This window comes from Tenrec ecaudatus, chromosome 7, assembly GCF_050624435.1.
Source record: "Tenrec ecaudatus isolate mTenEca1 chromosome 7, mTenEca1.hap1, whole genome shotgun sequence".
Lineage (NCBI taxonomy): Eukaryota > Metazoa > Chordata > Mammalia > Afrosoricida > Tenrecidae > Tenrec > Tenrec ecaudatus.
In genome coordinates this window covers 71664645-71689146 of record NC_134536.1, presented here as the reverse complement: position 1 = coordinate 71689146, position 24502 = coordinate 71664645, and positions in this window count along the sequence as shown.

Below are 24502 nucleotides of genomic sequence, written 5' to 3'. Positions count from 1 at the left end.
TTGACCCTGTGACTGCAAGGCTGAAGGCCAGAGAGATAGATACTCGGCTGCTGGCTGAGGAGAAAGATTGCTCTGGACCAATAACTGTCCTACCATAAAGCCCAAAGCCCGAGGACCCGACACAGGGAGAGACTTGGCTATTGGCTAGGAGCAGGATTGGTGTGCACCAACGACTGTATCCTTAACGTTTACTACTCCTGACTTGTAGTGCCTTATTAACTTCCCAAATGTGTTAGTCTGGGTAGACCACAGAAACAAATTAGACACTCATATGTGTATAAGAAAGAGGTTTTTATACGGGAGCAATTGAATATTGGGAAAACATCCCAGCCCAGACCAGATCAAGTCCATAAGTCCAATATTGGCCCATATGTCCAAGACCAATGTATAAAATCCTTTTCAGACTCACAAAACACATGAAATGATGCCGAATGCAGGAAGATCACCGGTCAGTGAGGGGGAAGTCTTGTCGATCCAGTGGCATTGTGAGCATCTCAGATGGCAGGGGTTTCCACGTGACTTCTCCAGCTCAGAAGCTCTGGTTGCCATCAGCCTGTCTCCATGTGACTTATCAACAAGAATGTCTCACACGGACTGGGCATATGCCCCACCTCCAGTGAACTATTTATCTCCTTAGTGCCTCCAAATGAGGTCAACAAGCTCCAACCCGATTGACAGGTAAACTCCATCCCTTCACTCTGAATCCTCAAATTGACAACAAATTATGTAACTACCACACCAAATACACCCCACCACCACTTATCATTCAGTTTGTCATATTGCGGTGGCTGTGTGATGCTGTGATGCTGGAAGCTATGTTAACTGTATTTCAATACAGCAGGGTAACCCAAAGTGAACAGGTTTTACCAGAATTTCTAGACCCGGCACAGATTAAGAAGAAGGAATACACTTTCTACTTCTGAGGAATTACCCACAGAAAAAGTTATGGATAGTACCGAAACATTGTCAGATACTGAACGCCTCCCGAATAAAACCAGAACATTGTCAGAAGGGAACCCCTTAGGTCGGAAGGCACTCAACGTGGAGTTGACCATCAGGCTGGTGCAGGGAGTAAAGCCTCAAAACCTTCGTTTTCTGAGAGGGCAGGAGTCCAACCGAGAAGAACAGCTGCAAATATCAATCAATAAGAAGAATTGAGAATGCATGAAACAGGAAGTAAGGAAAATTGGAAGTTGTCAACAGTGAAGTGGAATGCATAAAAATCACCAATCTGGGCATTACTGATCTGAAATGGACTGATATTGACCGTGTGGAATCATAAAATCATGTGGTTTAATATGGCTCTGGCGATAGAAACAAATCTGGAGATTACATGATAGAATTTTGTAAGACCAATGATGTTTTCATTGTGATTACCTTATTTTCAACAGCACAAATGACAACTACACACATGGACTTATTTAGATGGAATACACAGGAATCACACTGACTACATCTTGGGGAGAGATTATGTAGATGCTCAATATTAGCAGCTAAAATCAGTCCAGGGGCCAACAATTTCTCATATGTAAGTACAAACTGAAGTTGAAGAAAGAATTTTTTTAAGTTCCTAAACACCAAAAATGACCTTGAGTATATCCAACCTGAGTTTTGAGAAAATGTCAGGAATGAATGTGATCCATTGAGCACTAATGGCAGGAGAACTGATGAGCTGTGCCAGGACATTAAGCGCATCAAGCGCGAAGATAGCAAAATGGCATTGAAAAGACAGGAAGAAAGAAAAGAGCTAAGTGGATGTGAGAAGAGACTCCGAAACTTGCTCTTCATTGTAGAGTAGCGAAGGCAAATGGAAGAATGATGAACGAAAAAGCTGCATAGAACATTTAGAAGGGCAGCTCGAGAAGACAAATTAAAATATTATAATGAGCTGTGCAAAATTTTAAAGTTAGAAAGTCAAAAAGGAAGAGCTCACTCTACATTTTTTTTTTTTGCTTCTAAGGAAATTTTGGCTGTGCTTTTTTTTTTTTAAATCATTTTATGGGGACTCATATGACTCTTATCACAATCCATACATACATCAATTGGGTAAAGCACATTTGTACATTCATTGCCCTCATCATTCTCAAAGCATTTGCTCTCCACTTAAGCCCTTGGTATCGGCTCCTCATTTGTTCCCCTTCCTCCCCGATCCTCCCTCCCTCATTTATAAATTATTATTTTGTCGTATCTTGCCCTGTCTGACATCTCCCTTCACCCACTTTTCTGTTGTCCATTCCCCAGGGAGGAGGTTATATTAGATCCTTGTAATTGGTTCTTCCTTTCCACCCTCCTGGTATCACCACTCTCAGTACTGGTCTTGAAGGGATCATCCATCCTGGATTCCCTGTGTTTCCAGTTCCTATCTGTACCAGTGTCCATCCTCTGGTCTAGCCAGATTTGTAAGATAGAATTGGAATCATGATAGTGGGGGGTGGGGGGGAGGAAGCATATAGGAACTAGAGGAAAATTGTATATTTCATCATTGCTACACTGCATCCTGACTGTCTTAATCTCCTCCCTGTGACACTTCCATAAGGGGATGTCCATTTGCCTACAGATGGGCTTTGGGTCTCCACTCCACACTCTTCCTAATTCACAATGATATGATTATTTTGTTCTGATGATGCCTGATACCTGATCCCTTCGACATCTCATGAACGCTCAGACTGGTGTGCTTCTTCCATGTGGGCTTTGTTGCTTCTGAGCTAGATGGCCGCTTGTTTGCTTTCAAGCCTGTAAGACCCCAGGTGCTATATCTTTTGATAGCCGGGCACCATCAGCTTTCTTCGCCACATTTGCCTATGCACCTATTTGTCTTCAGCGATCCTATCAGGAAGGTGAGCACACAGTGATATGACTTTTTATTCTTTGCTGCCTGATAACTGAGCCCTTCAGCACCCCATGAGCACGTAGGCTGGTGTACTTCCTCCATACATTCCACATATCTTAAACTGAAAGAACTAAAGAAAAAAAATTCAAGCCTCCAGTTGCAACAATGAAAGATTCTATGGGCAAAGTATTGAAGGATACTTGAAGCATCAAAAGAGGATGGATCAAATCCATAAAGTCACTGTATCAACAAGAACTAGATGACATTCCACCGTTTCAAGAGGTAGAACGCGAGCAAGAACAAATGGTGTGGAAGGGAGAACTTCAGTCTGCACTGAAAGCATTAGCCCAAAGCCAGGCTCCAGGAAGTGATGAAATACCAATTGAAATGTTTCAACAAGGGGATGAATCACTGGAACCCCTGGAATTTCTATGCCAAGAAATTGGGAAGAGAGGCACCACACCAACTGACGGGGAGAGATCCACATTTGTACTCGCTTCAATGGAAGGTGACCCAACAGAATGCTCAAATTATAGAACAATGTCTTTGACATCACACGTAGGTAACATTTGGTTGAGAGTAATCCAAAAATGATTGCAGCAGTACCTTGATAGGGAGCTGCCAGAGTTCAGGCTGGATTCAGAAGTGGAACAAGAGATACCGTTCCTGATGTCAAATGGATGTTGGCTGAAAGCAAAGACTACCCTAAAGATGTTTACTTGTGTTTTATTGATGATGTAAACTGTGGGGACTATGACAAACTGTAGATAGCTTTGAGAATAATCTGAATTTCAGACCACTTCATTATGCTCATGCAGAACCTGGCCGTTGTATGCTACTTATGACATACTATTGAACTGCGAGCTGAGAAGTCAGTATTTCAAACTCACCAGTGGTTTCATAATAGAAAAATAAGGTTGTCTGTCCCTGTGAAGATTTATAGCCTCGCCAACCTCAATTAAAGTTGTTATGAGTCAGAACTGACTTGATGACAGGGGGACTGTGTGCGTGTTGCACTTAAGACACCATGTCTTAAAGCATAATATTATATATGAAAACCTTAAACAGGTGCTGGCATAACTAAGACAGCCAGTTTCAGGACTAAATTGAAACTCTATTTTGGATCTAACTACATTGGCCTGAAGTCTGTTCTTGCTCTTTACAAGAAAATTTAGCCTCTTATGAAAGTTTAACTGCTGTAAGGCAGGAGGGAGCAAGGGTCAACTTTTAGCATGTACTAGAAATTGGTAAAAGATGTTTGTGAAGAATATTTATACAACACACTTTAGAAAAAAAATTCCTTTGTCAACATTTCTCAGAAGGTTAAAATATAGAATTGATAATGTTAATTAAAGATGATGCTCTAATTATATTGTAACTTTGAAACCAACGTGAAATAAACACCAATTAACCAAGCCTCGGTTCCAATTTCCAAAATCCCCCAAATTAAACTTCCTTCACTAAGCTCTTGATTTCTGCTGTCTTTTTTGTAACTCTGTAAAAGTATAGCTTTTTTCCTTTGTTAAGAGGGAAAGGCTAACATGCAATAAGCTGACTCCATTGTTCTCCTGGATGTTATTGATGTTAGGAAGAATATCTTGGCTAAATATGTCCCAGGAAAGATAAGCATTAGGTTTGAGAGTTCATTTAAAAACAAGTTAAACAACTCTGTATTTTTCCCCTTTCCTTCTACCACCCTACTCTCCACATACCACAACCCTCCGTCTATCTTCTCTGCTGTGCTGCCCACACTGCACTACGTAGCCTTTGTCTTCTTCACCTGAGCAGCCTCACGCATCTCTGTGCACTCTGGCATCCTGTGTGGCACCGCCCCGAAGGCTGTGTGTCTCTCCATTTTTTTTTGGTTGAATGTAAGCATTTTGATGCTACAATACTATTCGTTGCTGTTATTAGGTGCAGCTGCGTCAGTTCAACTCATGGTGATGCTATGTACAGCCAACTGAAACACGGCCTGGTCCTGTACCATCCTCACAAGTTCTTATGTTTCATCCCATTGTTGTGACCACTGCGTCAGGCCATCTTGTTGAGGGTCTTCCTCTGTTACACAACCTCTTGACTTTACCGAGTAGGATGTGCCTCTCCTGATAACATTCCTAAAGAATGTGAGCAGTATCACCATCCTTGCTTCTAAGGAGCATTCTGATTGCACTTCTTCTAAGACAGATTTGTTTGTTCTTTTGACAGTTCATGATACTTTCAATATTCTTCCCCACCACAGTACAGTAAACTGACAGACAAGTGATGGGCTATTGCAAATATTTGTTAAAACATCAATTTTTGTTTTTTTGTTGCCAGCGTACAGAAATGCGATTGACATCCTTAAATTAATATTGTATCCTGCAAGTTAGTTTTACTCACTTATTAGTTCTGGTGCGTTTTATAGTTCATCATCTCATATAGTTCATCATCACGTTATACACGAGTAAAGACATTTTTCTTTTTCAGTCCAGACACCCCTTTTCATCGAGTTAAATACAATGTTAGGGGAAAAGTGGTGTGAGAGCATATAAATTTTCTCTCTTAGGCTAGGCTCTCTAGAGAAGCAAAACCAGTTATATAGAGATAGATATATATGCCACTTGTCTGTCAATGTGTTGTTCTGTGGTGGCTGGTGTGTTACTGCGATGCTGGAAGCGGTGTCACTGGTATTTCAAAGGCCAGCAGGGTCATCCAGAGTGGACAGGTCACAGTGGAGCTTCCAGACTAAGAACAGATATGGAAGAAAGAATAGGCTGCCCACTTGGAGGTGGTAGCTACTGACAGCATTATGCATTGCTTCAGAACGTGATCAGATACTGAAGGCCCGAGGAATGGAGATGGGATCTTGTCATAGACAGTCCTGGAGGATGGGCCTCTCAGGGATGAGGACCCTCAAAATGTGACTGAGGAGCAGCTGCTTTCTCAGAGTGGGGTCAACCCTGGTGACATGAGTGGGGGAAAGCCTGTGGAAGTGGAACTTTTGGGTCTTCATTTGCTGATGGGGCACTCCTGAAGATAAGGAGCAGCCACTGCAAACATTTGCTAATGTCCAATCTGTGGCCAGGGCGGCCAGCCAGCCTGGTAGAGAGGCTGACTGGTGCTAATCAACTATGCACGAGCCTCTCTAGGTGTGTGTCTTTAAGGGCACTTGAGCATCAGCTGGGATCAAATTGTCCAGGGAGGGGGCGGGGTGTTGACTACTGAGTGGATGCCATGCAAAATTATGACAAGATCCTCAAGGACAGGTCAACATCCCGATGAGAGGGATGAGGGACACTGAAGGGAAAGTCAAGTCAAGAGCGGGGAAAAGGAGCAGGCAGGAAAAGCACATGTCTGTTGTCAGAAAAAGTGAGAGGAGCAACATCCGAGTGGGGAAAAAAGTGACTAAAGGACCCTCAGGGGACAGTATGCTGGGTAATATGTAACGAGGAAGCCAGACTGGCCCACGTTTCTGTACACCGCCCAGGGACTCAGTTCAAGTGTCATAGAACACTGGGACTTTGAATCCTGGGTTTTAAAAAGCCCACATCCCACTCCAAAAGCCATACCAGAGGGCCCAATGTGAAAACTCCACTAGGTGAACTAGATTCTTCCTCAAACCTACCTGTAACCTGAAGACCTAGGACTGAAATTACATGGTGTATGAAGAAGCAGAAGGGAGTTATACCAGGAGTATTGAACAGTTGGTAGGCAGATCAATATTGACTTCGTACATCAAAGGCCTACTTGCTGTTCTAAGATTCATATTATTTTGGTGGATCTATTGTTGACATTGCCAATGAATATTATTGTAAAATTTGCCTGGCTACCAACTTCCATTGTTTGTGTAAATAACAAGGACTTATTCTGTACAAGTGAATAATTATGGTATTTCAATATGTAGTTGGTCTACACTGGTTCAAACTCCCTCTCTGAATAGTGTTTTAGAAATTAGTACCACAGGCTAATCAATGAAACTGTTAATAGAAGATCCTTATGTTCCAGGGAGATGATCGTTAAGATTCTCTATCATAAATTAACAAAGAGGCCTCTAAGGACGCCAGGGACAGATAAAAGACAAAGATTCAGGAATGGATATTGGGCTTGCACTAAAACCTAGCTCCACGCTAAGAACAATAAGTTCTTATAACATGGCCCTGCTTGATATTTGTCCTCAAGGAAGAAACACAGAAATTCTTGGTGCTATAGCAAAGTGTGGGGAAGAAATTAGATGGAGCCGCGCTGTTAGGTAGAGAAGTGTTCAGGGTCTTAAGGCTTGTTTCTAAACAGGCAGTCACCTAAGTCAACTAAGTCCTCACGGAAGAAGCATGCGATCCTCAATCACCAAAGGATTGCAATCATATCATCCAAAGCCAAAGGAGCGAATAATATCAGAGTTTAAACTGTGAGACTCTGGTTTGCAGCGGACAATGGATGACGTGGAAGCCCAGATACATTTGCAAGAGCTGCACAGGAACTAAGCCTCCGTGATTTCCCTCTCACCGCAATTAAGAGTACTGGAGAGATAACAATAGTAGATTCAAATGATAAACTTGACTTGAATGGTTAAAACCCTGTCACATGATCTCCCCTCTACTGCACTTTGGACTCAATATAGTTTTTAATATTTTCTGAGCTTTTTTTCATATTGGAGTTCATCTCTGATGTATTTTGTCAATGTGGGTAGCTTTCTTGAATCTTTGTTATATGCTTGTCTGTGTTTAGGTATGTGAGACCTATAGAGACAACCCTTAGACTAAGGGTTCCTTGGAGGTGTGGCAAGGGAGGGGTGGTGGTGGTGATGGGAGCTGATATCAAGGAGTTCAGGAGGAAGAAATGATTTAAAACTGTGATAGCAATGTACAATAGTCCTTGATGTGATTGAACTATGGAATGGTATGATGTCTGGATTAGCTCCTAATAAAATGATTTTGGGGGAAAATCATAAAGTGGATTCTGATGAATCCACAAGTCTTTTTAATATTATTTTAAAAAATATTTTTAATATTTACTATTACTATTTAAACCATTGAATTGTATGATATGTGAATTATGTCAACGAAACGGTTAAACATAAATGTAACAAATAGAGTTACAGCCTCAAAAACCCACAGGGGCAGTTCTACCCTGTCCTATATGGCCACTCAGTGGCAGTGAAAGTCATAAGCATATCATCTCACCAGAGCATTAGTAATAAGGTGTAAACAAATAAACAAACTAGAAAACAACACATGCAGGTAAAAGGGTGGAGATACAGGGAACACCATTCACTGCTGATAGAACTATAAAACGGATGACATCCCACCGTTTCAGAGGGGATCATATGAGCAAGAACCAATGAGGCTAAAGGAAGAGATTCAAACTGGCCTGAGAGCATTAACCCCAAACCAGGCTCCAGGAATTGATGCAGTACTGCATGAAATAGTTCCTCAAACTGATGAAGCACTGAAAGCACTTACTCATCTCTGCCAGGACATTTGGAAGACAGCTCCTTGGCCAACTGACTGGAGAGCTCCGTATTTGTGCCCTTTGCAAGGAAAGGTGACCCAACAGAATGCTCAAAGTTTTGCATAATATCATTGGTATCACGTGTCAGTAAACTTTTATAGAAGATTATCCAACAATGGTTGAAGCAGTGCATTGACAGGGGAGCTGGCAGGCGTTCTGGTCAGATTCAGAAGAGGTGTTGGAACAAGGGCTGTCATTGCAGATGTCAGATGGAGGTTGGCTGAAAGAAGAGAATACCAGAAAGATGTTTACTTATTGACTATTTACTTATTGATTTATTTTATTGACTATGTCTTCAACTGGGTAGACCATTAAAAACTACGGGCAACCTTGAAAAGAGTAGGAATTCCAGAACACTTGATTGTGCGCCTGCGAAACTTGTACATGCAGTGAGGTATTTGTGCGAACAGAACAGTGTTCATTTAAAATCAGGAAAGGTGTGTGTCAAGGTTGTATCCACTCACCATATTTATTCAATCTGTATGCTGAGCCAATCATCAGAGAAGCTATCTGAAAACATATGTGACATTAGATTTGGAGGAAGGTTTTATGAACAACGTATGGTATGCAGATGATACAACCTTGGCTGATGAAAGTGAGGAGGACCTGAAGTATTTTGTTGATGAAGATCAAGGATTGTAGCCTTCTATATGGGCTACAACGCAATGGAAAGAAGACCTAAATCCCCACAACTGGACCAGCAAGTCACATCACAATAAAGAGAGAAAAGGGTAAAGTTGTTAAGGATTTGTCTTGCTTGGATCTACAATCGATGTTTATGGAAGTAGCAGTCAAGAGTTCAAACAACATATTGCAAATCTGCTGCCCAAGACCTCCTTAGAATATTGAGCAGCAAAGATGTTACTTTGTGGAATCAGGTGTGCCTGTCCCAAGCAACAGTATTTTCCATTGCTTCATATGCAAGTGAAATTTGGACATTAAATAAGGAAGACGAAAGAAGAATGGGTTCATTTGAATTGTGGTGCTATAGAAGAACATTGAATGTACCTTGGTCTGTCCAAGGTTTGTCCAAGAGGACAAACAAATCTGTCTTGGAAGAAGATTGACTACAATGCTCTTTAGAGAGAAGAATGGCACAACAACTCATCTATATCTATATCATCTATATCTAATCTATATGTATACTATACTTATATCTATGTCCATATCTATATCTCTATATATCTATACTATATTTATATTTATATCTATATCCATATATCTATCTCTATCTTTGTCTCTATCTATCTGAAAGAGTCTAGTAGTCACCTAATCTGGTGTCAATTTAAGGATTAAGAGTGTAAGGGTGGAGTCTAGCCTGTCAATCTTGTGATAGCCAATGAGGCTTCTTTGTGAGCATGGCCTCCTGAAAATTCTAGGAAATCTGGCAATTCCTTCTTGGAGGCAGGAGACTCTCTTTACTACTCCTTGGGAGACATTGCAGCTGACAAGACCTCTGAAGCTGGAGGAGTCACGTAGAGACCCCTGACAACGCTGAGATGCTTACAACACCACTGCATCCAAAGACTTTCTACGCACTGGCCTGTGATTGTCCTGTATTTGGCAATATTGCGTTGTTTCATGAGTCTGAAAAGGACTTTGTGGATTGCTGTCGGACACGTGGGCTGCTGTCGGACTTATGGACTTGATCTGGACTGGGCTGGGATGCTTTCTCAATGTTCAATTGCTCTTATATATAAATCTCTTTCTTATATACATATGTGTGTCCATGTATTTGTTTCTCTAGCCTACCCAGACTAACACAGAGAGGAATATTTATATCAAAGATATGGCTCACACAATCATAGGAGTGGGCAAATTTTAAGTCTGTAAGTCAAATGTCATGCTGGAGGTGTCTCCTGACTCACATAACTGGATGGGCTAATGAACCCAAGATCGGCAGCTCAGGTGGCAGGCTTCTGGATGCAGGGTAAATGAATCCAATGTCTGTAAGTGAGATAGAAGGCTCCTGACAAATGCTAAGGTCCAAAGACGATATAGCAGGCCACTGGTTCAAGATAGAATCAGATGTCAGATGCAGGATCCAGACCAAGTAAAAAACAAGCAACTTCCACATGGAATTCACGCATGTTGGAAGCAGGCTAAAGTCCCAAGGAAACATCCTTTCAACTGATTGGCTGCTCATAGCAGATCTCATCACTGAAGTGATTGTTAGATTTCACCATGGCAGATTACGACACCTTCCCTGCCAAACCATTGTTCGGGTCCAGCCAAGTCGACAGAGTCTTAACTATCATTGGTGCCTTCTGGTTGGTTTTATGTTCTACAAAATTAGGAGTATTCTCTGCCATGGGAATAACTTGTCCCATTCCTCTTATGGACAAGTACTTATGACTGGTGGGTAGGGTTGAACAAAAGGAAGTATTTTTTAGCAAGATTGATCAAGATCTAGATTTTTCAGGAGTAGAAAGCAGACATTTCTTCAATGGTGCCTCAAACTATCACTTATCAGTAAGTGTTTGAGAACATTATCTTTTGACCAAGCAACAACTGTCAAACAAAAAATGAGCAAATATGTGGGGCTGATGAACCAATTGTTGTTTATTGTTTAGTTTTGCTTGCTTTTTTCTCTGAGAAATGAAATATGGACACCCATTTGGCATGGGTATAAACTAAGGTCAGTTTTGCTGGTTCTCATATATCTCATTCCAATGATTGATGCATCTTTCAATTTTCCTATTAGATAAGAAAAAATAAATATATATTTTTAAAGTGTAGAAACTCTAAGCACACTAGAGAGAAAGGAAATGTTTTGTTTTCTTGGAGTGGTTTTGCCTTTGTTCTCTTCAATGTGGATTCTTCTACTTCCAGTGAATGGTTTTCTAAGAGACAACAAAGGAGACCATCCATCCTCACCTGTGGGGATCATGAGGGGCCATGCTCAGTAGAGTCAGAACAGGGGCTTTCAAGACCAGATGACAGCCCTTTAAGTCACCTGAGTTCTGGGATCTGATCTGCGTGGTGGCTTTAGTGTAGGGGCAGGCAGAGGGCCTACTGGATGTTATTTGTATCCTTAGCAAAATTTTATTTTCAGAATTTACTCAAGTTATTATCTGGGCAATGATTACCAATAGATGCCAAACCTACTAGATGGATGATTGATGAAATTCCATAATGGTAATATTGAAACGTATGATCACAATCCCACCATTAACTGAGTGCAAGAGACACAGGGCAGGGCTAGGAAATGCCCCTGCTGTGAAGAATCTTGCCTCCCCTGGTGGAGCGGTGGAGGCAGCCATGTAATTAGCTGCATAATATTGCTTTTCTGAATGAGAATATATATATCATGTGCACATGACAATTAGCCACTTCTCTTTTGGTCTTTCACTCTGTATCACAGACAGATTCACTTCTATCACCTGCTGTATTTTACTGCCTAGAGAGGACAGAGACGTTCTGAGTGCAGGGACGCTTCCATCGAGTGTGGAGACAGCCACAGGGTCCTGCAGGTAGCCAGGTACTCCCAAATGTACAATGTCACGATACAGTGTACTTTTCATTAGTGGCGTAACAAATTTTAATTGGTTAATTATTTGTAAAATTAGCTGCGTAATATTGCTTTTCTGAATGAGAATATATATATCATGTGCACATGACCCATGGGACTCTTATTCACTATAGTACAACCAGAGTCTTGCGGCCTTTCCAACACTGTCAGCTTCCAGCTTTTAAACATTTTACTATGAAAATTTTCATATGTACCTTAAAGTATAACCAGAGGCGATGAAGTCAGTTCTGACTCATAGTGGTTCTATAGGATAACCTAGAACTGCTCCCTCAGTTTCTGAGACTGTAAATAGTGACAGGAGGGGGCCGCCTCCTCTTTCTCCCAAAGACACACTGCTGGATTGAAAATGCTCATAATCCATACACCCTTATGCCACCAGCACTCCTTTCCCCCAAACTACTAGAGAATGTGTTAGATTTTTTAAAATCATCATTTATTTATTACCTGGCTCGCAACAATGACAATCATTTTTCTAATCTTATTTCAGTTATCATCAATCTCTCACTTTTTATAATCATTTTATTAGGAGCTCATACAACTCTTTTCACAATCCGTACATACATCATTTGTGTCTAGCACATTCGTACATATGTTGCCATCATCATTCTCAAAACACCTGCTTTCTACATGAGCCCTTGGTATCAGCTCCTCATTCTCCCCCTCACCCGTCCCCATTCCCGAAAGATGTATAAATAAAATAATAATTATTTATAAATCTCTCACTTTTTGTTAAGCATTTTGAAGCAAACTCCTTTTCATATAAATCACTGATTGATAAGGATACTGTTATCTTAGTAAAATATCTATAATATTAACTAGCCTTCCTTCATATAATCTAATACCTATCATGTAATTCTCTAAAAATGTTGGTTTTAAAGTTTTGTTTTTTGCGACCAAAAGATGATCCATCCTTTGCATGATTTTTTGTTTCTTTAATCTCTTTTCTTCTGTAATACTCTTTCCCTCTCACTTGCTGGCATTGAGTCAAGTCCCACTGATAGGGACCCGATAGGACAGGGTAAGAACTGCCCCTGGGGGATTCTGTGACTGTTATTGTGAACAGGAGTAGAAAGCCTCTTATTTCTCCCTCAAAGCAATTGATGGCTTCAAACTGCCGACCTTGCAGTTAGCAGCCCAATGTGTAACCACTATGCCACCAGGGATTCTTAATACTCTCACTAGCTTAAAATTTTTTTTTATTTGTTCAAGAGAGATCACACTTTAGGATGGACACCATTTACCTGCTTGCTCTATTTGTGTATTTTTCCTATAAATTGTTTAGTAGTTTGGTTAGATAGAATTTCTGTATTTTTCCAATATTTTATAGGTATAAATAGATATGGCCTTCTGTATTATATCATAAGGGATGTAACAGCTGATTGTCTCATCTTTAGTGAGAGTTTGCAATGCCTTCACTGAAAAGTAGCATTTAAGTTGGGTCTTAAAAGATCCTTGCCTTTATACTCCTTCGGAATCTTCTTGCTCTGCTTCACCCGCTGCTCCATTGCACGCCCCCAGTGTGTTGCCTCAGTGTGGTGGGGGCAGCTCAGTCGCACATCTCACACTGTGTCTCCAGTGCTGTCCCATTTAGGGTCATGGGTCAGTGCAGGATGTCGCATCTCACCATGGGGCCGGCTATATGATTTTCTCTGTACAATGGGCCCTGCGAGCCAGGCTATCATCCTCTGAGCTTGGTGGACCCAGGTGTGCGCCACTCCATCCTTCCTCCTTCCTTTGCTTCAGCTTCCTTCTGGGTGTGGTGTGGTAGGTCAGTTCTTTTCCCACACCAGACGATCTATTTTCATTTTCTGTGGTACTCCCTTCGATGGTGGGGGACTGGCTAATTCTGGTTAGGGCTGGCGTATGGCCCAGTCTCTTTGTGGATTCCTCCTTGCATTACGTTGCCCTCCTGGTTTGCTGTGTCATGGTGGGGTCTGTATGCACATTCCAGTTCTGTGGGGACACAACCAATACTCTCCCCCGGGTGGGTTAGTGCCCTGTTCCCCCCATGCCATCAACTCAGTTTCTCCCCACCCCATTTCTCCCTCCACCTGCCCCCCTTCCCCTTCTTTATGTTGGGCTCTCATGCACCTCCCTAGGTGTGACCTGCCCTCCCTCCAACTATCTATGCTTCCACCCATTTATTGCGAGATAGGTGTTTATTCTTCTATTTCTGACATGCTGATTGTACTTACCTCAGGGGACTCATGTTATACCTGTCCTTTTGAGTTTGATTTACCTCACTTAACATGGTTCCTTCCAGCTCTTCCCATGAAACAACGTGTTTCATGTGTTCGTCCATGCTTTTCAGTGCTGCATAGTACCCCATTGTGTGTATATGCCAGAGTTTACTAATCCACTCATCTATTGATGGAAACTTAGGCTGTTTCCCAGTCTTTGTGATTGTGAATTGTGTTGCAATAAACATTGGAGAGCAGATGACTGGTCATGTTTTATTTGTTGCTTCCACCGGGTATATGCCCAGTACAGGGATGACTGGGTCATAAGGTAGATCAATTTCCACTTTCCTTAAGTATCATCAGATTGCTTTCCACAGTGGCTGTACAAATTTACATGACCACCAGCAGTGGAGGAGGCTTCCTACTTCACCACAGCCCCTCCAAAACTTGTTGCTCTCTGATTTGCTGAATTGGGCTAGCCTCGGGTATGTTCGGTGGTATCTCATGGTTGTTTTGATTTCCATTTCTCTTATGGCTAATGACCTGGAACACTTTCTCATATGCTTATTGGCCATATGGGTCTCCTCTCTAGTGAAAGTTCTTTTCAGTTCTTTTGCCTACTTCCTTAGGGGGTTAACTGTTTCCCTCTTTTTTGCAGGTTATGATGATGTTGTAGATTTTAGTAATGAGTTCTTTGTTCGATGTGTCATTACTAAAAATCCTCTCCAGGTCTGTGGTTGTCTTGTCACCCTCTTGGTGAAGGATGGACTTTGGGGCCAGGACGTGGCACCCCATCAGACTCGTCCAGAAAACACTCCTAAAGGTCAACAAACAGACCTTGAACTATTAACAGGCTTTATTTTTTTTTGCTGTCTTTTTGTTTTGTTTTTTTTGGTTCTTTTAAATTTTGTATGTCAGTGGCTTTTTGGTTTGTTAGCTTATCAGTGTTGCTGCCATCGATGCCATATTCTTACAAGCCACTTGGGTGCTGTCAAAGTCATCCGCAATTTTATGCATATATTACTATATCTGCAGGTCCACCTAGATAAGGTAGGCTGGACAAACAATGTGAGAAGAAAATAATGGGACCAACAGTCCCAGAGGGACATGAGAGTTTGGGAGGTAGGGGAAGGAAGGTGTTGGATAACCCAGGGACAAGGGAACAATGAGTGGTTCAAACCCAGTGGAGGGGATGGGAGGACTGGTAGGGAGTGACCAAGGGCAAGGTAACTGAGAGGAATTACTGAAACCAGAATGAAGGCTGAACATGGTAGTAGGACAGGAGGAAAGTGTAAGGAAATATAGGAAAGGAGTAGGAGGCAAAGGGCATACATAGAAGCCTAAATACAGACATATACATATGTAAATATATTTATGATTATGAGGGAAATAGACCTATGTGCGTATATTTATAGGTTTAGTAGTAGGGTTGCAGGTGAACATTGGGCCCCCTTGCATGCATTCCCTGAATACAAGAGCACCTTGCTCAGCTAAACAGCTATTTCGTTATACCCAGCTTTCTGATATGATCGCTGAAGAAAGACATATGCATAAACAAGTGTAGTGAAGAAAGCTGATGATACCCAGCTATCAAAAAATACAGCGTCTGGGGTCTTAAAGGCTTGACGGCAAACAAGTGGCCATCTAGCTCGGAAGCAACAAAGCCCACCTAGAAGAATCACACAGCCTAAGTGAATACAAGGTGTTGAACAGACCAGGTAGCAGACACCAAGGAACAAAAACCATCATTGTGTGATCACCTTCCCCACATAAATGCTGAAGATGAATGTGTGCATAAGCAAGTGTGGTGAAGAAGACTGATGGTGCCTGGCTATTGAGAGATATAGCACCTGGGATATTAAAGGCTTGAAAGTAAACAAGTGACCATCTAGCCCAGAAGCAACAAAGCTCACATGGAAGCAGCATTCCAACATATGTGAGCGTGAAGGGCCGAGGGGACCAGATTTCAAGTAACAAAGGCGGGGGGGGGGGAATCATGTCATCGTGAATGAGAGGAGCATGTGATGGGAACCCAATGCCCATCTCTAGACAAATGGACATCCCTTTCAGAGGGGTAGTGGGGAGGAGATGAGTCACTCAGGGTTCAGCGTAGCAACAATGAAACTCAAAACCTTCCCCAGTTCTTAAATGCTTCCTCCCCCCAACTATCATGATCCCAATTCTACTTTGCAAACATGGTTAGACCAGAGGATTCACAGTGGTACAGACGGTAACTGGAAACACAGGGAATCCAGGGCAGATGAACCCCTCAGGACCAGAGGGGAGAGTGGCAATACTGCGAGGGAAGTGGGGAGAAACAGGGGGAACCGATCACAAGGTTGTACATATAACCTCCTCTCTGGGGATGGGCAACAGAAAAGTGGGTGAAGGGAGATGCTGGGCAGTGTAAGAAAAGATAAAATAATAATTTATAAATTATTAAGGGTTCATGAGGTAGTGGGGAGCAGGGAGAGAGGTGGGGGAAGGAAAATGAGGAGCTGATTCCAGGAACCCAAGTGGAAAGCGAATGTTGAGAATGATGAGGGCAACAAATGTGTAAGTGTGCTTTACACAATTGATGTACGTATGGATTGTGATGAGTTGTATGAGCCCCAATAAAATGATTTTAAAAAAAGACCCTTGCCAAGTAGCCTAGGAGAGCATTGGATTGCAGTCAGAAGAAAAAGCAAACACAGGGGCATAGAGTCATCATACAAGGGCATAGTGTGAAAACCAGCAAGGGTTGTTTGTTTTTTATTTCAGATTTAGAATTAATAATGTACTTCAATTTGAAGATTGAATTTTAAACTCAATTTCATTCACCATTACTTTTAGGATAATTACTTTTGAGACTGGGAGATTCTATACTCTTGCTAAATATGGGTTTTGCTATTTAATTCGCTCTTACCAATCAAGTTTTATTTTTTCCATAGTGGGGAAGGTTTACTATTTTCAATGTGAGACATCCTGTGTTGTGTGTTGTGCAGAGGTCAGATCTGGAAGGAGGTCTTCTAGTTTAAAATCATTGACTGATCATTTAGTGTTAGATCAATACTTGTAAAGCTCTTTAGCAATGGAATTTACCAAGTTCATGAAATAATTGACTTTTGAGATCATTCACATATTTCATAGAATGTAGAACATTGCAGAATTCATGAGATAAATACTGGGATATTGTTCAATCCATTTTATCGACTGTTTAAAATTGAAATATGTACAGCAGGAAACAGTGAAACTGATAGGAATCTAATTAGTGCCCATGATCGAAGAAGCTATCACTCACTCACTTCCTTGCAGGATGCTTAGTGTTTAGTTGTATGAAACAATTACATTTTAGATGGCTGAGGTCTGAGGGTAGGTGATAGGGCCAGAGAAGATAAATATTTTCCTAGGAAAAGTGTCTTCTTCCTAGAGTTCTTCCTTCTCTTGTGGCTACTGACTGAGGATTCGCCAATTAACCATTAGCAATGAACAGTAACAACAGAAGATTATTCACTACTTGATTGGGGCAATATCTTACTTCAATTCAGACTAGACTTCATAAAAATCTTTATTAGCTTTGGCACCCTAGTGTGCATTAATTTTAATGGGATACTCTATGGTGCATTCTTACAAGGTCCCAAAAGAGCAACAAGACTGATGATAAAGGTGATACTCAAGGGAACGGCCAAGAGAAGTGAGGCATAAGAGTGGAAACTGGCTGGACAAACAGCAGTAGGGAATCATTTCGTGGGTTGATGTTAGCTATTTCTTGAACAAAAGCTAGTTAGAGGGGCATGGCCATAGGTGATCATGTGGTGTCTTTCTGGCTTTTATATTTGATACTTGCTGAAGCAATTGGCTAAGTTGAGTGGTGAAGGATTGAACCCTATGTAATATTTGATGGAGAATTTGTCGAGATCATCTACAGCTGAACATAAATAATCTGTTAACATGTGTAGTACTAATGCATGACTAAGGATCCTGGTGGGGAAGTTGTTAGGTGCTCAGCTGCTGACTGGCAGGTTGGCGCTTTGAATCACCAGCTACTCTACCGTAGAAACATTCCGGTCTAGGAAACTGCAGGGCAGTTCTACTCTGTCCTCTGAGATTCTATGCATTGGAATTGGCTGAACAGCAATGGGTTTGATTTGGGGGAAATACACAACTTATACATACCATTGGGTATCAAATATTGTATAATTATTTCAGCAAGGAGGGAACTACACAGGTGAGAATTCATCCCTGGGTTGCCCCCAAACCCTTGACTTATAACAATTAAAAAATGGACAGATGGAGTTGTGAACAGATAGGTAGCAGAAATGGCAAGGTGGTAGGTCAAACTGAAGGGTTCATCTAGCTCAGAAGTTGGCTGCAAAGGAGGAGTTGACTCCGGATGTCTCCATATGCAATCGCTGAAGACACATGCTTGAAGTGGGCATCCTGGGGAATAAAAGCCCAGTAGTATGAGCCGGGGCTTTTTAATGATAGTCTCCAGCAGACTCACATCTGGTGTATTAAATAAGTAAATGTAATGTGAATGTCACCTAGGAAAAAACCAACAGAAATTCACAAGGTCATTTAAAGTGTAGCTGTGCTTTCTGGAATGACTTGCCCTGTGCTCTGTGCTACATTGGTGTTTGGGGACATAAAAGGATCTCAAACAAATAGCCAGGGAACGCATTTTGTGGTAGATGAATTTGATATATCTCTGTAGATTGGGACTCAAGCCAATATTTTTCTTAATGATAAACATAAAATGTGACCAGAATATATTCCCAAATGATTCCACAATCAATTGGGTGCAATGAATTTGTGAGCTGTACAGATAAGTAAAGTAAATATGATTTTGAATATACATGTCTCTGATATACGGCTACAAACAGGTTGTTTGTAGAGCAAATGAAGAAAGAAGAGTGGGGCCCCAGGTAAGTTACAAAAGTGCCAGTTTCTAAACATACTATTTCAGGGGATGGAGAAGTTTTTTGTTTGGGTCATGACTGAAATATAAAAAGTGTTCCTGGTAACATTTTTGAATAACTGGTTTCCACGAGCAATCTTATAAAACTCAAGTGGTGAGGACGTTCGATAAAAGACTACGGCTCTCGTAAGGCTCTTTATGGCTGGATTGGTGGTTCCACTTTTGTGTAAGACGTGGTCACGGACAGATCCCATCCTCCGGGTGCTAACTTCCTTGAGTTTTGCATCATGCTTGCTCTGCTTTCTTCTTACTAAAGAGCTGCACGGTCATTTATTCATTCAATAAACTTCTCTAAGCACCTCCTGTGCAACGGGCTGGGGACGGAAACCAGAAAGAAGACACTGACCTTGTTCTCCAGGAGCGGACCATCTAGGAAGCGAGTTTATAGAAAAGTACTCAGAAGGGTTATTGTTTGATGTTGTCTAGTTCAGGTAAAAATAGAAAATATGCTTTTTTCATCTCTCTTTTTCTCTTCTGTCTCCATATGGTTCAAAATGTCCAATCAGTAACAGTTATATGTTCCCAAGCTTCTGTCAGATACTTTCTATTTTTCATTCTAAGGTGGCCGTCCAACTTTGTTCTTCCCTTCTTCCTCCCTAAGCCGAAGCCACTAGAGATACGATTGTTTTCTTTCCTGAACAAGCATACCACTGATTCCAAAGTTTCTTGTTTTCCTCTGCTCCTTCAAGTACACTTTCAACATAACGAATGGTTTTTAAAATCGTGATTTTCTAAATGCTTTCTTTATGATCCCCATCATATAGATCAGGGGCTTATGGTTTTTTGAGAAAGATAAGTGCATGTATAGTTTTACTTGATTCAACATATAGTTCATAGTCCTTGTAGTTAATTACATTGAGAATAGTTTTATAATTTCTTACTACATTTGATCCATATAGTAAAAAGGTTGTATTGGCAGAAAGGAAACTCACATAACTAGAAATTTGGCAACATTATCAAAGACCAGTGGGTCTAAATCAAAAAGGTGAACATGCACCATAATACAACCAGCTTTCAACTGAGGAAAACAAGGTATATGTGTAGCTACTTCTCAAAGTAATAGACATCTATTCACTTGGTCTTAGTTGTGTAATTCTTTACTGGTAAGACATCACCACCTTTGCATTTAGAGTTCAGTTGTTGGACCTCCACTCAAATACTTACTCAATGCAAGAACACTTTGTTAAATTGGCATTCCATGATGCACACCTTCCCGGCACAATTGCTGAAGACAAATGTGTGCATAAGTAAATGAGGTGAAGAAAGCTGATGGTACCTGACTACCAAAAGATATATCGTCTGAGGTCTTAAAGGCTTATAGGTAAACAAGCAGCCATCTAGTTCAGAAGCATCAAAAACCACATGAAAGAAGCACACCAGTCTGTGTGATCACGAGGGAGCAGGTATAAGACAACAACGAACAAAAAGTCATATCAGTGCGTGCCCACCTTCCTGATATGATCATTAAAGACAAATGTGTGCATAAGCAAATGTGGTGAAGAAAGCTGATGGTGCCTGGCTATCAAAAGATATAGCATCTGGGGTCTTAAAGGCTCAAAGATAAACAAGTGCCATCTCATTCAGAAGCAACAAAGCCCACATGGAAGAAATGCACCAGCCTGTGTGACCACGAGCTGTCAAAGGGATCAGGTATCAAGCTTCAAGGAACAACAAATCATATCATTGTAAATGTGGGTGAGTGCAGAGTGGAGACTCAAAGCCCATTGGGAGCCAACTGGACACCCCCTTACTGAAGGGTCACAGGAAGGAGACAAGCCAATCAGGTTGCAGGGTAGCAATGATGAAACATACAACTTTCCTCTAGTTCTTTAATGCTTCCTCCCCCACTATCATGATTGCATTTATACCTTACAAATATTGCTAGACCAGAGGATGTACATTGGTACAGATAGGAACTGAAGACACAGGGAATCCAGGACAGATGACCCCTTCAGGACCAGTTGGGAGAGTGGCAATACCTGGAGGGTAGAGGGAAGGTGGGGTAGAAAGGGGGAGCCAATTACAAGAATCTACATATAACCTCTTCCCTGTGGGATGGACAATAGAAAACTGGGTGAAGGGAGACAGCAGACAGTGTAAGATATGACAAAATGATAATAATTTATAAATTATCAAGGGTATATGAGGGAGGGGGAAGAGGGAGGGGGGAAATGAGGAGCTGATAAGGGCTCAAGTAGAAAGCAAATGTTTTGAGAATGATGATGGCAACAAATGTACAAATGTGCTTGACACAATGGATGGATGGATGGATTGTGAAAAGAATTGTATGAGCCCCCAATAAAATGATTTTTTAAAATTTCAATTGTTACTCTCTGAATGTGGTATGTTTCCTTTTGCTGTGTTGGAATCTACTTAATAAAAGCATTCTGGATTATTATGCCGTGTCTCAGGGGAAACAAAGTTCCATTTTAGATAGAAAAATATTTTTAAGGCAGAAGTCCAATATTTCCCTTTTTGGGGACCTGCATAATTGTGACTTCATCTTCTCTGCTTTGCTACAACATCCCATGACGAGTTTCTTTAGCTTGAGTAACTATTGAGTAACAAATAATCATATCCCAACCCCTTGTGACCTATGCAGTCTCTCTGGATCTTTTGAACATTTTATTAATGAAGAGGTAACTCCCTTATAGTATAACATTATAATTTTTTGAATAATATATATCTAGAACTTTCAGTAGACTTAATTGAAACAAAATTTCCCAAATCCTCCTGGTAAATTGGATATATGTGATATATATTGGGTAAATCTGATATATTTTTACTATCTTTCAGTTTTGCCCTGCTAATGGACTAATTTTCTTCTTTAGATGGTGTGACCTTTTCTATACTCAGCAATCTAGAGGTGATGGAAAAGTATTTCAACAACTCTCACTTCTTTTTATATTTTAACCTCTAAAAATGTGTGTCTTCCCTGTCCATTTTAGCTATAGGAGGAATTTGTAAAACATTAAATGTTCTATTCTTAGAAATATTCTCATACTCTGCAGTTTTAAGAGCAATCATCCCCATCCTCCCTTTTAAAACTTTGACTTGTGGGGATAAATTATTCAAACTATAGGTTATCCTACCAATATGATATCAACCTTTTTTAAAGTATAGACATATTTCACATTTAAGTAATACATTTCAAATTAGAAGTTATGAAGAGATGCTTAGCAGAATAAAATGAAATATAGGACTTCTAACTACATGCATTTAAAAATTATAGAATGTATCTAATAAGTACTAAAATGGGATATTGGAATAATATTTTTTTGTAATCCTTAGATAGTAAAGAACCTCCCTCTGTGGTAAACTTAGGGGAAGCATTACGTGAGATTTGTTTTAATTTTTGTGTATCTATTTTCCAAGAGCGACATCAAACATTCTCTCTTTGCATGGGTTCCCGCGAAAGGACAGCCTGGGAGAAAAGTTTCCATGGCAATGCTTTGCTTGGAGCTATAATTCCAGGGCAGCAATAGGAAAGGGGGAAAGAAGATGCAGCTAGACTTTGTTGTTCATTATCAAACTGGCATGACTTCATGTAAAACATCACACACACATTCACACACCACAGGCAGTTGCTTGACTGGGTGAGTTGAATAAGCTGTTGAGAATAATTGCATATTGAAACGGTCCATCCGAGGGAGGAAAGGGAAGGAATCTTGCTATTTCTCTGTCATATCCTATATTCCTGGGTTCTGTCATCTGACCCCACTGAGTAGCAAATAGGGAAGCCTGAGCCCACATTACATGTACTACATGTAAGTATAAAAGGGTGGGAGGCCCAGAGCTGTGGCAACTCCTACCTCGGTGGGATGATAGAGGCTGGACATATGTTAAGTCCAACCTGGGAGAGCAGAGACAGCTGGTAGTGTTTGAAAGTGAAGCAGCAGCAAGGGGCTCTGAGCAGATGAAGTACCAGATGGTAGATAAGGCTGTGCAGATCTGAGGAGACACATACATTTGATGCAGCCCTGTTCTTCCCTTTCACCATTCAGATCTGCACACACCCTCATATGATACTATAATGCCACTTGTGTGTGTGGGTGTGTGTGAACAAGTTTCGTCTGTTTTATTCCCCAAAGGGTTGGCTAAATCCAGTCAATCACAGAGTCTCCTTAAAGATGGTATCCAACCACTATCTCGGAAAAAGGCATAATGGATTATTAAATCAAATTACAATCACCTCTGCTGTTGCTGACCCCAATACCGTAATCGAAATTATATTTCTCCATTTTCGTCCCTTGAAGAGTGGGCTAAACTTTCATAGTTGAGGGGACCTGTGTTTGTAATTGCCTTGTTTGTTTTTGGACATGGTTGTTGCTTGCCAAGTCACAGTTGTCACTAGGCATAGCGTTATGAAGAAAAGCCCAGCGACTTGCCTGGGCCTTAGATCCATTGCCCCTGTCTGCTGTGCTGCTGTAGGGCTCGTTTGTTACGGTCGTTAGTGTTGTTAGCGCCCCACATGCTGTTCCTCCTTTATTTTCTTACGTGTCCATTCATTCTTAGCTCTCAGTGGCCCAGTGCAATCAGGTTCAATTCACTGGAAATCTTAATAGGAAGAGTTTTCAAAATTTCACGGAAACATGAAGCAAATAAAAAAAAGGATACTGAAATTGTACCAAAAAACTTTTTGAAGCTACCTCATACAGAAATTGTAAACATTCTCACTCTTGGACCCAGGATTTTAATTGAAAGGTCCTACATTTCCTCTTTCTGAAAGCATACTTTCTGTCAATATGTCATAGGGAGTGATGGTTGAAAGAGTATTTATTTCATTTTCATGTTTTCTACCTGTTGGTGACACAGCACCATATACTGGTCATGGGTTAAATGAAGAAAATTCATCCTAAGGGAGAGCGCCAAGACCCTGAAGGGGTTTCCATACTGGCAGTTCAGCTCCACCTTTAAAAGACCATTTTCACCGAGTCATGTTTCTTGATGATGGGCGTGCATGTTAAGGCCAGGGGATCCCATAGTCATGAATCCATGGACTTAACTCATTGCTTTAAAGAAACCGATCTTGTGTTCTGAAGTTGTTGTGAGCGATGACCAGACTTGCTGTACGCCCGTGGATATAAATGCCGGTAGAGACTACATTCCAGGTGCCACACAGAGCTGTTTCAATTGAGAAGTGATTGCAAGAGGCAAACCCTCTTCATTCCAATTGGGCTGCTGGGGCTGCTGGCACCTTCTGCAACGCCACGAGCAAGGCTGGCCAGGGCTTTTCCCTCTCTCTGGAGGAGACCCCAACAGTGACACTGCTTGGCAATGGTGACAATAGCCGACATTCTCTATTGAGAACATGGAGAAGATCGGTGTGGAAGGTGGAGCCAAATGAATCTAAAAAGGGGACACATTCTGTTTGGTGTGCATTGTTTAATGTTTTCTTTACTTATACTGGTAAGCAGCTGCATGAAGCAGACGAGCCGAGTAGAAATATGTGCCTGGTTTCAGATTCGCCTCTGGTGGGATCTGGCCTTACAAGCGAAATGATCTATGGAGCT